This window comes from Schistocerca piceifrons, chromosome 9, assembly GCF_021461385.2.
Source record: "Schistocerca piceifrons isolate TAMUIC-IGC-003096 chromosome 9, iqSchPice1.1, whole genome shotgun sequence".
NCBI lineage: Eukaryota > Metazoa > Arthropoda > Insecta > Orthoptera > Acrididae > Schistocerca > Schistocerca piceifrons.
In genome coordinates, this window is record NC_060146.1 from 173,816,238 (window position 1) to 173,830,317 (window position 14,080).

At 43.1% G+C, this 14,080-nt stretch overlaps 1 protein-coding gene and 1 non-coding gene across 4 annotated transcripts in view; both read left to right on the top strand.

Annotated features, from left to right (window-relative positions):
- LOC124717019 (interference hedgehog-like) overlaps positions 1 to 14,080 on the top strand; it is a 597,210-nt gene that overhangs the window by 209,217 nt on the left and 373,913 nt on the right. The window lies entirely within an intron of this gene.
- Positions 3,559 to 3,631, top strand: Trnaa-cgc. Its single transcript has one exon. It is a non-coding gene; the product is annotated as a tRNA-Ala (tRNA).

Below are 14,080 nucleotides of genomic sequence, written 5' to 3' on the forward strand. Positions count from 1 at the left end.
CCACTGCGGACAACGTTATTTTGAGCCATCAGTCCTCTGACTGGTTTTACACTGCCCGCCACGAATTCACCTCCTGTGCTAACATTTTCATCTAAGAGTCGTACTTTGCAACCTACGTCCTCAATTATTTGTTGGATGTATTCCAATCTCTGTCTTCTTCTACTGATTTTGCTCTCTACAGCTCACTCTAGTGCCATGTAAGTTATTCCCTGATTTCTTAACAGAAGCCCTATCACTCTGTCCCTTGTCATCGTTTTCCACATATTCCTTTCCTCGTTTCTCACATTATCAGTGCACTTAATTTTCACCATACCTCTGTAGTGCCACTTATCTAAGGAGTCTGTTCTGGTTTTCTCACAGTCAGTTTCACTACCATGCCAACGGCCTGTCGCCGAAACTAGTTTGGGATTATAAAGGAATAAAAAAATAACAAGGTGTTTTGCATCAAGGCGGACTCAATTTCTGATATTACGCACAAGACGTGCTCGACAATGTGGACAGGAACACCAACTTTCTGTGACTTTCAGCTGTTTTCCAAGACGAAATGTTTCCAGTGTGTTTGTCAGTAGTATTGCACCTTATCTGACTACGATAGTCAGTTAAGATGACTGTCTTGCAAGCCGAAAACCGGTTAAGGGGTAACAACACCGTAATGGGTGCTAAAAGCGTTTTCTTGACAGGTTTTTTTTTTTTTTTTTTTTTTTTTTTTTTTTTTTTTGGTCGGGAGAAAAAGTGATAACAGACATAATACTTGTAGTAGTTATTGAGCATACATTTAAGTACATTACGAGAAAACGTGTTAGAGAATATATTGCAAAATTGTGATGGTGCTGAGCGTAGGGGACGATGCGAGAGACTAGCACCGGCGTACTATTCAAGGGCCTAGCGGAGGTGGTTTGACATTGCCTTCCTCCAACCGTAATGGGGATGAATGATGATGATGATCACGATACAACAATACCTGTCATCTCGAGGCAGGGAAAATCCTGACCCCGCCGGGAATCGTACCCGGGATCCCGTGCGCGGGAAGCGAGAACGCTACCGCAAGACCAAGAGCTGCGTTTTTTTTTTAATCTCATTTTGTTCGTTTTCTTTCGTTACATCTGCTCTGGGCGGACGTCGAAAGACACCCGTTTCAGTTCGTTGTTGATCCATTAACTCAGATTTTTTATTACAGAGGGCAGCTATCCCTCTGACCGAACACGCTGAGCTACCGTGCTGGCGTGGATAGATTGGTGAAGCGACAGCAATTGTCGTGAGGCATGTTAAATTTGAGGCGATCTGCGGCACGCATTATAACTAGGGCCACTTTCAATCTGGAGGTATGTAATCTACATGAGTGTAGCTGCCGGCAGGTTCGAATCCTGCCTCGGGCATGGATGTGTGTGATGTCCTTAGGTTAGTTAGGTTTAAGTAGTTCTAAGTTCTAGGGGACTGATGACCACAGCAGTTAAGTCCCATAGTGCTCAGAGCCATTTGAACCATTTTTTTTTTTTTTTTTTTTTGAGTGTAGCTAGTGAACCACGTAGCGGATTTCAGAAATATTGATTATTGTGTAATTGGCGAGCGTTTGAAAAAAGTCGTTCAGTTTTCACCAAGAAAGGATAATCATTTGTTAATAAATATTTTAAGCTAACTAATCGGAAGTTGTCTACGTGGTTCACTCTGAAATGTTCTTTCAAAGTTATTGTTAAATTTAAGGATAAAAGGCTCAAAATTGTTGGTGTTACTCTGTGTGCCGTTTTGAAAAATCATATTCCGAGAAAAACGCGTTTGAATTTTTGAAATGTGTTATAGACGCGAACAAATAAAAAAATACTACTTTTAGAAAACTCTTTAACATTAATCTGCTATCCCAGGAGAGGCCTGTCGTACTGTTGCCGTTACAATCGCAAGCATATCCGCTAATTTATCCAGAAAGACAGTGTCAGTCGTCGCAATTCCATGAACGCATAGAACATTATAGTTCCGTTTCACCCTACTCAAAGCAGGAGCATCGACTGTTGACTTCATCTGTGTTCCGTGTAATAATTTATGGGCAGTTTGGAGAAACAATTAATATTGTGAAGCCTATGCGTCGAGCACTTCGTTCTTGCAACGTGACGTCTGCATTGCACGTTTCACATTTCACATGTTGAGAAATAACAGAGAAAACGGCAATCCGTGATTCACATCAGAATACCGGTCACTCTCTGTCAATTTCGTAGCAAAGGTGCTGACTCCTTCCGAACTGGTTCCTGTCTCATGTCTATTCTGTGGACGCTTTGGTGACACACTGCTTCGACGCCGCGTTGGACACGATTTTTCGAACCTTTTCTGCCCTAGTACACTTTCTTACCACTCATTCTTTCTTCAAAGATAAAACTGTGTACTATAAGATCACAAATAAACTATCCAAAATCAATATTGCACAGAAAAATCAAGATTGGAAGCGAAAGAACTGTCTTTCCGTCCTCGTACTGACGCTTGCTGAAGCCAAGCTATCGTATTATTGTAGTGAAATGTTTCTAATTAGAGCTGTTGGTAAACTAACGGTAAATATCGGCGATATTTTCGTTCCCGATATATCGCTATCGGAGTGGTGATATCGGGTGCCAATATTTTTATTCTATATAATTTCTGGAATACAGACGTCTCAAAACTGAGATCGACAGGAAGTGCAAAGTGGCTAAGCATGGGTGGCTAGAGAACAAATGTAAGGATGTAGAGCAATATCTCACTAGGCGTAAGATAGATACTGCCTACAGGAAAATTAAAGAGACCTTTGGAGAAAAGAGAATCACTTTGATGAATATCAAGAGCTCAGTGGTGAACCCAGTTCTAAGCAAAGAAGGGAAAGCAGAAAGATGGAAGGAGTATATAGAGGGTCTATACAAGGGCGATGTACTTGAGGACAACATTATGGAAATGGAAGACGATGTAGATGAAGTTGAAATGGGAGATATGATACTGCGTGAAGAGTTTGACAGAGCACTGAAAGACCTAAGTCGAAACAAGGCCCTGGGAATAGACAACATTCTATTAGAACTACTGATAGCCTTGAGAGAGCCAGCCCTGACAAAACTCTGCCATCTGGTGGGCAAGATGTATGAGGCAGGCGAAATACTCTCAGCCTTCAAGAAGAATATAATAATTCCAATCCCAAAGAAAGGACGTGTTGACAGATGTGAAAATCACCGAAGTATGAGTTTAATAAGTCACGGCTGCAAAATACTAACAAGAATTCTTTGCAGATAAATGGAAAAACTGGTAAAAGCCGACCTCGGGGAAGATCAGTTTGGATCCCGTAGAAATATTGGAACACAACAACAGCATTATTTCTGTCACAATTTTCGGTAAATATTTGAAACTGTTCTTTTGAAATTACGGTAGAACATAATTTTAATTTCGCTGTGTGGAGGAGTCTTACTGGTTTTTTGAGATTTCATCACGTCCAGTCTTTCTGTTTGACTGTGTGAAGCACACATAGGTGGCACAAATAAGTACTCCCATTGAACTTCAAATTCAAATGGCTCAGTCCCATAGAACTTAGAACTACTTAAACCTAACTAACCACCGGGCGAGGTGGCGCAGTGGTTAGCACACTGGACTCGCATTCGGGAGGACGACGGTTCAATCCCGTCTCCGGCCATCCTGATTTAGGTTTTCCGTGATTTCCCTAAATCGTTTCAGGCAAATGCCGGGATGGTTCCTTTGAAAGGGCACGGCCGATTTCCTTCCCAATCCTTCCCTAACCCGAGCTTGCGCTCCGTCTCTAATAACCTCGTTGTCGACGGGACGTTAAACACTAACCACCACCTAACTAACCTAAGGACATCACTCATCCATGCCCGAGGCAGGGTTCGAATCTGCGACCGGAGCGGTCACGCGATTCCTGACTGAAGCGCCTAGAACCGCTCGGCCACACCGGCTGGCTTGTACTAACAGTCATTGGATCTCGCCCAACGCGAACAACAATGTCGCTATACGGTGAACCGCAGTCGCGCCTTTATCAAAGTCTGAAACGTGATGGTACGCATTTCTCATCCTTACACGAGGCATCACAACAACGTTTCACCAGGCAACGCCGGTCAACTGCTCTTTGTGTATGAGAAATCGGTTGAAAACTTTCCTCATGTCAGCACGTTGTAGGTGTCGCCACCGGCGCCAACGTTGTTTGAATGCTCTGAAAAGCTAATCATTGGCATATCACAGCATCTTCTTCCTGTCGGTTAAATTTCGCGTCTGTAGCACGTCATCTTCGTGGTGTAGCAATTTTAATGGCCAGTAGTGTAGTTCCCTTCTGATTGCAGACATCTTTTCCAGCGCTTCTGCCATTGATGGTAACAATTCTGGAAATATTCTGTAATATCCTATAAGACCCTCGTCACAGCTTTTTGGACATCTTGTGTTGTTTGAAAATGGTGTCCCTTGACCGCTCTTTTGACTTTTGGAAATAGAAAAAAGTCGCACGGAGCGATATCTGGTGAATAAGGTGGCTGTGGTAGTACTGAAATTTGTTTTGAGGTTAAAAATTGCTGTACTTACAGAGCAGTATGGGATGGCGCATTATCGTGATGCAGAATCCAATTATCAGCAATTATGGCAAGGACACGAAGAATTCTTTTACGAAGTCTTTTTAAAATTTCTTTGTAGTAATATTGGTTAGCTGTTTGTCCAGGAGGCTCCCACTCTTTATGAACAATTCCCTTGGAATAAAAGAAGCACACAAACGTGCATTTCACTTTTGACTATTGACATGCGAGCATTTTTTGGTCTGGGTTATCCCTTTGAGCACCACTGCAAACTTTGGCGTTTTGTCTCTGGATTGTACTGAAAAAAAAAAAAAAACTTTCATCACCATTAATAACACATCTCAACAGTTCTGGATTGATTTCCGTTTGCTCTAACAGATCGGCTGCCACATTTTTCCGTGTTCTTGCTGTTGTGGTGTGAGATTTTTGGGGACCATTTTTGCACAAATCTTTCTCATACCAAGATCTTCAAGTAATATTAGACGAACCGTTTCTCGATTGATGTTCTGTTCTCCTGCAATCATTTTCACGGATAATCTTCGATCAGACCGTACTAGTTCACGCACCCTGGCCAAGTTGACATACGTCCGTGAGGCTGATGGTCGTCCACTGCGGTCTTCATCTTCAACTTTCGTTCTTCCTTCACTAACCTTTTTATGCCATCGAAAAACTTGAGCTCTTGACATAACCTCCCTCTCCAAAAGCCTTCTGAAGCTCACCGTAAGTTGTCGTCGCGTTTTCACCCAATTTAACGCAAAAAGAAATGGCATACCGTTGCGCAATATTATGCAGTTCCATTTCCGTGACGAGAGACACAAACACGTGTTAACTTATTACAGCAAAACTCACGACTGAGCAGTTGAATCGATGTGCTGCTTGGACTAGAAGCAGCTTATAGACCAAGGTCAAAGATATTGTGCCTACACAAGCCTGCAGGGTTGCCACATCTTGCAAAGAAAATCAGTCTCATCACTTTATTGTCGCACCTCGTATAATAATAAATCTTTATTTAAATATGCAGATCTAAAACCTGCAGTATATTTACAATGCGCAGCCGATATTTTTAGGTACGTCGCTTATTCCCCCGTCGGTTTATCGATAATATTTTGATATATCGACGTCCGTTAATCGTAATTTTTATATATCGATACATCACGTTCGCGATATTTTTGAACAGTCCTACTTTTAACTATACCCAGATGCTGCTGGCGGAATCGAGAAGGCGCCGATATGCCGTTTCTGGTCATCCGAGCTGCTAGAGGAGGAGTTCGGAATTCCATAGAGCAAGTTTTTTTTTTTTTTTTTTAAGGTTTAGACTTTTGCCTCGTAGTGCAGAAGCTTCAAACCATCTTTCAATCCGAGAAAAGAATACTTTTTTAAAATTCTGCAATGGCGTTACCCCTTAACAAAACAAATTAATTCTGTAGAATATAAACAGTATGGTGCTTTTCATTAACAACTGGCGTATCCAGGCATCCGGCCCGCTGGTCAAGGCAGGCTGGACCGCTGTGCCGGATGTCGGAATGACGCAACGCCAGGGCGGCTGGCCTCGCGCCCGATAGACCGCCGGTTCGACTCTAGGCGCCGGCGTTCCGGCTCGTGATGTACGGCGCTGTCTGCATTCACTGCCCACGGCTCTTCTCTCGCAAGACACGCTTTTCCTTACACCTTTTCATTCCCTCAATGTGTGTTGTGTAAATTGGAGGGGAACGGAGGGCGCGGGGTCCGGAGTCCACTGATCGACTCCACACGGTCCACTTTGAAAGTTGGACGTTAATACAGGCTGTGTCTAAAAGCATAATCCGATATGGCACATCTATATTATTGAAACTAATGAACATATATGAGGGTGAGTCAAATGAAAACCTTACATAACAAATCGAAATTTCGCACCGTTATCCTGTACGTTGGTAAGCGTGCTACAAACAGCGTGCAGAATGGCCTGTAGGTGGCAGCATAGTGCAGATGCGCACACACCGTCGCAGTATCAGAATAAAGATGGCGCCAGGGAAGAACAGCGTTCTGTTATTCGGTTTTTGCGTAGTGAAGGTGTGAAACCTATAGAAATTCACCGACGAAGGAAGGTTCAGTACGGTGATGCATGTTTGTCGCAGTAGCAAGTCTACGAATGGAGTAGGAAGTTCATAAATGATGTGACTTCAGTGGAAGGTGCTCCTCGTCCAGGTCAGGCACAACGAGTTGTGACTCCACAGAACACTGCAGCAGTTGAAGCCATAGTGAAGGAAAACCGCCGAGTGACACTGAATAACATTGCAGCATGTTTACAGATTAGTCATGCGTCAACACACCACATTGTGCATGATGTGCTCCGGTTTCACAAAGTGTCTGCAAGATGGGTGCCACGGCAGCTGACTCCTGAAATGAGAGAACGACGTGTTGATGCTTGTGAAGAACTTCTTCGGCGCTTTGAACGAGAAGGTAATGACTTCCTTGCAAGAATCGTTACTGGGGACGAAATATGGTTTCACTTCCACCAACCAGAAACGAAGAGAGCGATCAAGGAATGGCGCCATTCCTCATCACCAACACCAAAGAAGTTTCGGAAGTACCATCAGTAGGGAAGGTTATGCTGACTCTCTTTTGGGACGAAAAAGGCGTCATTTTGGAGCATCACATGCCTAGAGGGACCACTGTCACCAGTGCATCACACGCAGATCTCCTAAAAAATCATCTGTGGCCTGCAAGCAAATCAAAGCGACGTGGATTGCTGTCAGCAGGTGTCCTTTTGCAACATGACAATGCAAGGGCCCACACTGCCAGTACAGCAGTTGCAACAATCACAGACCTGCATTTTAAGTGTCTTCCTCATCCACCATGCTCACCAGACCTTGCCCCGAAGTGATTTCCTTATGTGGGAGGAAAGAAGTTCCGTTCTGATGAAGAGTTATCGCCCGCGTTGCATGAGTGGTTACGCGGACTACCAAAAGAATTTTTTTCTAAAGGAATTTATGCACTTTGTAAGCGTTGGAGGACTTGCACTGAGCGTGGGGGAGATTATGTTGAAAACTGATACAGCTTTGTACCATTTCTGCACAATAAATAATATTTTAAAAAATATTTAAGGTTTTCATTTGACTCACCCTCATACAATGAAATTTGGTTTTTGATGAACGGGAAACTCAAAAAGTTTTTTTTTTCATACCTGTTTATGGTTGTTCAACGTGCCCCGCTTGAGAGGCACGGCGAATGTCAATGCTGTATTCAGACTGTTCCGCACTGCAATGAGCTTGTCTTGAGTTACAGCTTCAACAGCTGCTGTTATGCGGTGTGTCTGTTCATTCCTTGGTACTGGTAGCGAAGGCACGTAAACAGTCTTTTATAAACCCTCACAAGAAATAATCACATACAGTCAGGTCCGGTGATCTTGCAGGCCAGTGATGTAAGGCTGAATCATTTGGTCCTGTGCTACCGGTCCATCGTTCAGTAACCTTTTGAATTAAAAATTCCCGCACTTCCAGTTGCCACTGTGGCGGTGCCCCATCCTGTTGGTAAATGAAGGCATTCGAATGAGTCCCCAACTGTGGGAAAAGAAAGTTGTCAAGCATATCGAGATATGTGCTTCCTGTAACAGGGTTCTCGACAAAGAAAAATGGACCATACACATCTTTTCCCGTGAAACTGCACAAAACATTAAATTTTAGAGTCCTTCTCATGTTGTACAACTTCATGTGGATTGTCCCGTACCCCATATTCTCACATTATGACGGTTCACCTTTCCATTTAAATGGAATGTTCCCTTGTCGCTAAAGACTAAGTGTGAAAGAAAACTGTCATCCTCCATCTTGCCAAGAGCGAAATTACAGAACTCCACACGTTCTTGTTTGTCATCTTAACGAAGTGCTTGCCGTAGCTGAATTTTGTATGGTTTCATGTGTAAACGTCGACGCAAAATACGCCAGACGGATGTTGGGGGCATGGTGAGCTGTCTAGCTGCATGGCGAACGGATTTCTGCGCACTCCTTGTGAAACTATGGCGGATGCGTTCGACGTGTATGTCAGACACTCGGGGACGGTCCGACAATTTGCCTTTACACAAACAACCTGTTTCTCTGAATTGCCCATGGCATCGTCTAATGCTCTGTGCTGTACGAGGACGCACACCGTACCTAGTACGAAAGTCACGCTGAACAGTTATTACCCACACGAACCGCGCGAAACGTACAACACAAAACTCTTTCTGTTGTCTCGCCACCATTTTTACAACTGAAGTGGAGTGGCTGTGCGGTTCTAGGCGCTACAGTCCGGAACCGCGCGACTGCTACGGTCGCAGGTTCGAATCCTGCCTCAGGCATGGATGTGTGTGATGTCCTTAGGTTAGTTAGGTTTAAGTAGTTCTAAGTTCTCGGGGACTGATGACATCAGAAGTTGAATCCCATAGTGCTGAAAACAGAAAATACAACTGAAGTGGGCGCACATTGCTGCTACCTAGCGGGAACCATTTGAAACTCGAGGGTTTGCTCTTTGAACAGTACGTTGTTGATAATACGATTTTTTGTTGAATCGGATGATTCTTTTTGGTGCACCCTGTATTTCTTGGGAAAGTTGGTCGCTGATTCTGCTGTGGTGTGCATACTAAAACTCTGAGTGTGACCAACACCGAGTCAAAGGAAGGCCTCGGCGCTTGTTGGTGACGTCACGTCAGCTAGGCACGGCGAACGCCTGGTGTGTTGCAGGCAGAAACGCCTGGGCGTGTTTATCACTATAAATCTCTTATTTTTGGACAAAATGTTTGGTATTGTTTTGGATTCTGCAGTTTTATTTAGATGAAAGATTTTCTTACTATCGTAAAGCTACAAATGAGGATCATAGTTCTGTATTACTGAATCTTGTCGAAACAAACGTAGATGAAGATGAGAAGATGCTTTGCCCCATTGCAAGCTTCGGAAATTTTACATTCAAGTAACTATATTTACTTGATCCACTTTGTTATCGAAACTTACCCCACCCCCTTACAATGAACTCGTTTCTTTTATTTATTTATTTATTTATTTTCGTTTGACATCGTCACAGGAAATGTGAACTATTTTACATGTGTAAATGTCCAACTGATGCCAGTCATTAGATTACAGTCGTTTTCAACGAAAGGAATTCTAAACAGGAAGCAAAATAGCTTCATACATCGAAAATACTGCTGAGCTTAAACTTGTTTAAACATGCACATTAGAAAAGATAAATATTCCCCTCTTGCAACTGAAAGGAGAAACTTTATAAGATAAAAAAATTTTATTTGATAGAACAAGTATCTCTCTTTTGCCTCTTCTTCTGTCCCCCACCCCCTCCTCCAACGTGTACAATCGCAAGATATTTCATTAACATTCAGTGCTCCTCACTCCATAGTCAACCAAGATACCTAAAGAAGAGCACCAATATGTTCACAGTTTCTTGTAAAAGCAACCCAGTACAAACGTAACTTCCTCAGATTTACAAATAAGGTAAAGAAGCACGAATTCGGTTGCTGCTGGACCATGAAGTTGTTTTTGTATGTCAACCCTTAAAACAGGTGGAAATTTAAGTTCAGAAGTACACTATTTGTTAAGAAGTGTAACGAATTGCACAATTAATTGATTGCAGAAATCTCTCAGAACAATGTGTGTTGATCAACTACCGCCAATAGTTTCACATTTTCCTGTGTCAGAGAGGGAGACACCACCATTAGAGGTAAAGGTGGAAAAATGGGCCCCTGCTGGTATTATGGGCCCCCTACATATTTGGAAGTACAGGCCACGAATTCTAGCGAAGAGCACATGAACTACTAGAACTAGTTGCCAAACTTCACTGTACAGTGCGCAGACGTAATAACTGTCAAGGTTTGTGAGTAGTTGTGCTGTCAATTTTTTCGCTGTTATCAAAAGTTTTAAAGGTTAGTGTTTATTTGAATAAAACTCAAATTTCTAACATGTTATTACTAAAACTAAGGTAAGGTACGTATTTGGCTTGTTGTTGGGATGCCGTTTTACATTAATTAACGTCGGTTGCGAACCAAACTAACCGTAGACAAAATCGTTTTTCCCAAGATGTCGAGGGTGGATATATGGGCCCCTTTTGCTGCTGGTATTATGGGCCCCGTAAAATCAATCAGATTTTATGGGACCATTCACAAATATTGCTACTTTTTATGTTTCAGATGCCTCGAAGACATCTTGTACCACCAAAAAAATCGAAACGGCAATCGTGGGACAAAGCAAATATGTCAAATGCTATTGTAGCCATTAAAGAGAAAAAAATTGGGTTGAAAAAAGCGGTTAAAGTGTACTCTGTCCCTCGTTCTACGCTCCAAAGGCTTTCACGAATCGATAAACCGGTCGAAGAAATAGTTAATATTAAACTGGGCCGTCCACCGGTTTTACCACAGGGACTTGAGGACGAACTGGTTAAATATCTTCTCATTATGGAATCCAAATTCTACAGCCTTACCAGAAATGACGTGAGGCGCATGGCCTACCAGTTTTGCACAAGAAATAAAATCCCTCATCCATTTGTAAAGGGCGAAGTTTCTAGTCGAACTTGCTTTGACCATTTTATGTCACGACACAAAAATATTCTGTCTATTCTGAAGCCATCCGCAACTTCGATTTCACGTGCTAATGAGTTTAATAAACAAGCTCTCGACAATTTCTTCAATTTACTTGAAGCTGCGCTCAGTAACTACAAATATCCTGCAGACGGAGTTTTTAATGTAGACGAATCAAAAAATGGCTCTGAGCACTATGGGACTTAACTGCTGAGGTCATCAGTCCCCTAGAACTTAGAACTACTTAAACCTAACTACACTAAGGACATCACAATCATCCATGCCCGAGGCAGGATTCGAACCTGCGACCGTAGCGGTCGCGCGGTTCCAGACTGTAGCGCCTGGAACCGCTCGACCACCCCAGCCGGCAGACGAGTCAGGTCTTAGTGTCGTTCAAAGAAAAATTTCTCGTGTCATCGGCCAGAGGGTAAAAAGGCAAGTTGGTGCATTATCTTCAGCTGAAACAGAATCACTTGATGCTTATGTGTGTGATTTTTGTGAATAGACTAGGCGTAGGCTGTGAAAATCATCCCACCAGTAGACTAATTAACAATGTTCAGAGTGAATTTTTCTTTCATTATACACAAGAATTAAATAAAATTATTTTTTCAAATTTTTGATTCTTTTTATTTCAAACTACCTCGGGGCCCATATTACCAGCACAAATTCTTGACGCAACAAAATGCAGACTATCAGGAAAAATAAAATTTTATTTTAACTATTAAAAAGTTGAACCGAAACATGTCGTAACTATTTGCAGGATATACTAGAGAAATGTTAATTTCAGGTGATTATACTAAAAATAAAATGTGTTATATAAAAAAAACAAAGTAGGGGCCCATTTATCCACCTTTACCTCTGTGAGTATGCCTGCAACAGACCTGGCGTTCGCCGTGCCTAGCTGGCGTGACGTCACGAACAAGCGCCGAGGCCTTCCTTTGAGTCGGTGTTGGTCTGAGACATTATTGTCGCGAGAAGTAGCGGGCGAACAGTTGTTGAGAGTAGTCGCACGCAGCCTGCAAGTGGAGGGAAGCCGCGCAATGTGAGAGGTAGCGAACTGCCCTGACCGTGCCAGTAGCGCCGGCGCAGTCTTTGGTATTAACTGAGCATTTTTGGTAATCTGCCTTTTTGCTGTCGCTTGCTTTCACACTGGAAGAATTTTGCCATTTGTTATGCATATAGTGAGAGAAATATTCATATCGTTGTTGTGGCCAGATGCGTGATTATTTATTACAGGCCGCGCGTAACGAGGCGACGCAGAGAATGGCTTCCATGAACACCGCAATGAAGCCGACAACGTGGCCCAAATGCTCGTCGGCTATTTCGTCGCGCCAGGACGCACCTGCTTAGTCGCGGCTTCAACCTCCCCACTTCATCGCTATATCGGAGATGCTTTGTCCTATAACTCGTGCGCCGACTAAAGCACCACGTTGAAAGTCACTTAAATCTTGACAGCCTGCCATTGTAGCAATAGTATCCGATCTAACAACTGCACCAGACATTTGTTGTCTTATACAGGGTGGTCCATTGATCGTGACCGGGACAAATATCTCACGAAATAAGCGTCAAACGAAAAAACTACACAGAACGAAACTTGTCTAGCTTGAAAGGGGAAACCAGATGGCGCTATGGTTGGCCCGCTAGATAGCGCTGCCATAGGTCAAACGGATATCAACTGCGTTTTTAAAAATAGGAAATCCCATTTTTTATTACATATTAGTGTAGTACGTAAAGAAATATGAATGTTTTAGTTTGACCACTTTTTTCGCTTTGTGATAGATGGCGCTGTAATAGTCACAAACATACGGCTCACAATTTTAGACGAACAGTTGGTAACAGGTAGGTTTTTTAAATTAAAATACAGAACGTAGGTACGTTTGAACATTTTTTTTCGGTTGTTCCAAGGTGGTACATGTACCTTTGTGAACTTATCATTTTTGAGAACGCATGCTGTTACAGCGTGATTACCTGTAAATACCACATTAATGCAATAAATGCTCAAAATGACGTCCGTCAACCTCAATGCATTTGGCAATACGTGTAACGACATTCCTCTCAACAGCGAGTAGTTCGCGTTCCGTAATGTTCTCACATGCATTGACAATGCGATGACGCATGTTGCCAGGCGTTGTCGGTGGATCACGATAGCAAATATCCTTCAACATTCCCCAAAGAAAGAAATCCGGGGACGTCAGATCCGGTGAACGTGCGGGCCACGGTATGGTGCTTCGACGACCAATCCACCTGTCACGAAACATGCTATTCAATACCGCTTCAACCGCACGCGAGCTATATGCCGGACATCCATCATGTTGGAAGTACATCGCCATTCTGTCATGCAGTGAAACATCTTGTTGTAACATCGGGGAACATTACGTAGGAAATCAGCAAACATTGCACCATTTAGATTGCCATCGATAAAATGGGGGCCAATTATCCTTCCTTCCACAATGTCGCACCATACATTAACCTGCCAACGCCGCTGATGTTCCACTTGTCGCAGCCATCGTGGATTTTCCGTTGCCCAATAGTGCATATGATGCCGGTTTACGTTACCGCTGTTGGTGAATGACGCATCGTCGCTAAATAGAACACGTCCAAATATTCTGTCATCGTCCCGTAATTTGTCTTGTGCCCAGTGGTAGAACTATACACGACGTTCAAAGTCGTCGCCATGCAATTCCTGGTGCATAGAAATATGGTACGGGTGCAAGCGATGTTGATGTAGCATTTTCAACACCAAGGTTTTTGAGATTCCCGATTCTCGCGCAATTTGTCTGCTACTGATGAGCGGATTAGCCGCGACAGCAGCTAAAACACCTACTTGGGCATCATCATTTGTTGCAGGTTGTGGTTGACTTTTCTCATGTGGCTGAACACTTCCTGTTTCCTTAAATAACGTAACTATCCGGCGAACGGTCCGGACACTTGGATGATGTCCAGGATACCGAGCAGCATACGTATCACACGCCCGTTGGGCATTTTAATTACAATAGCCATACATCAACACGATATCGACCTTTTCCGCAATTTG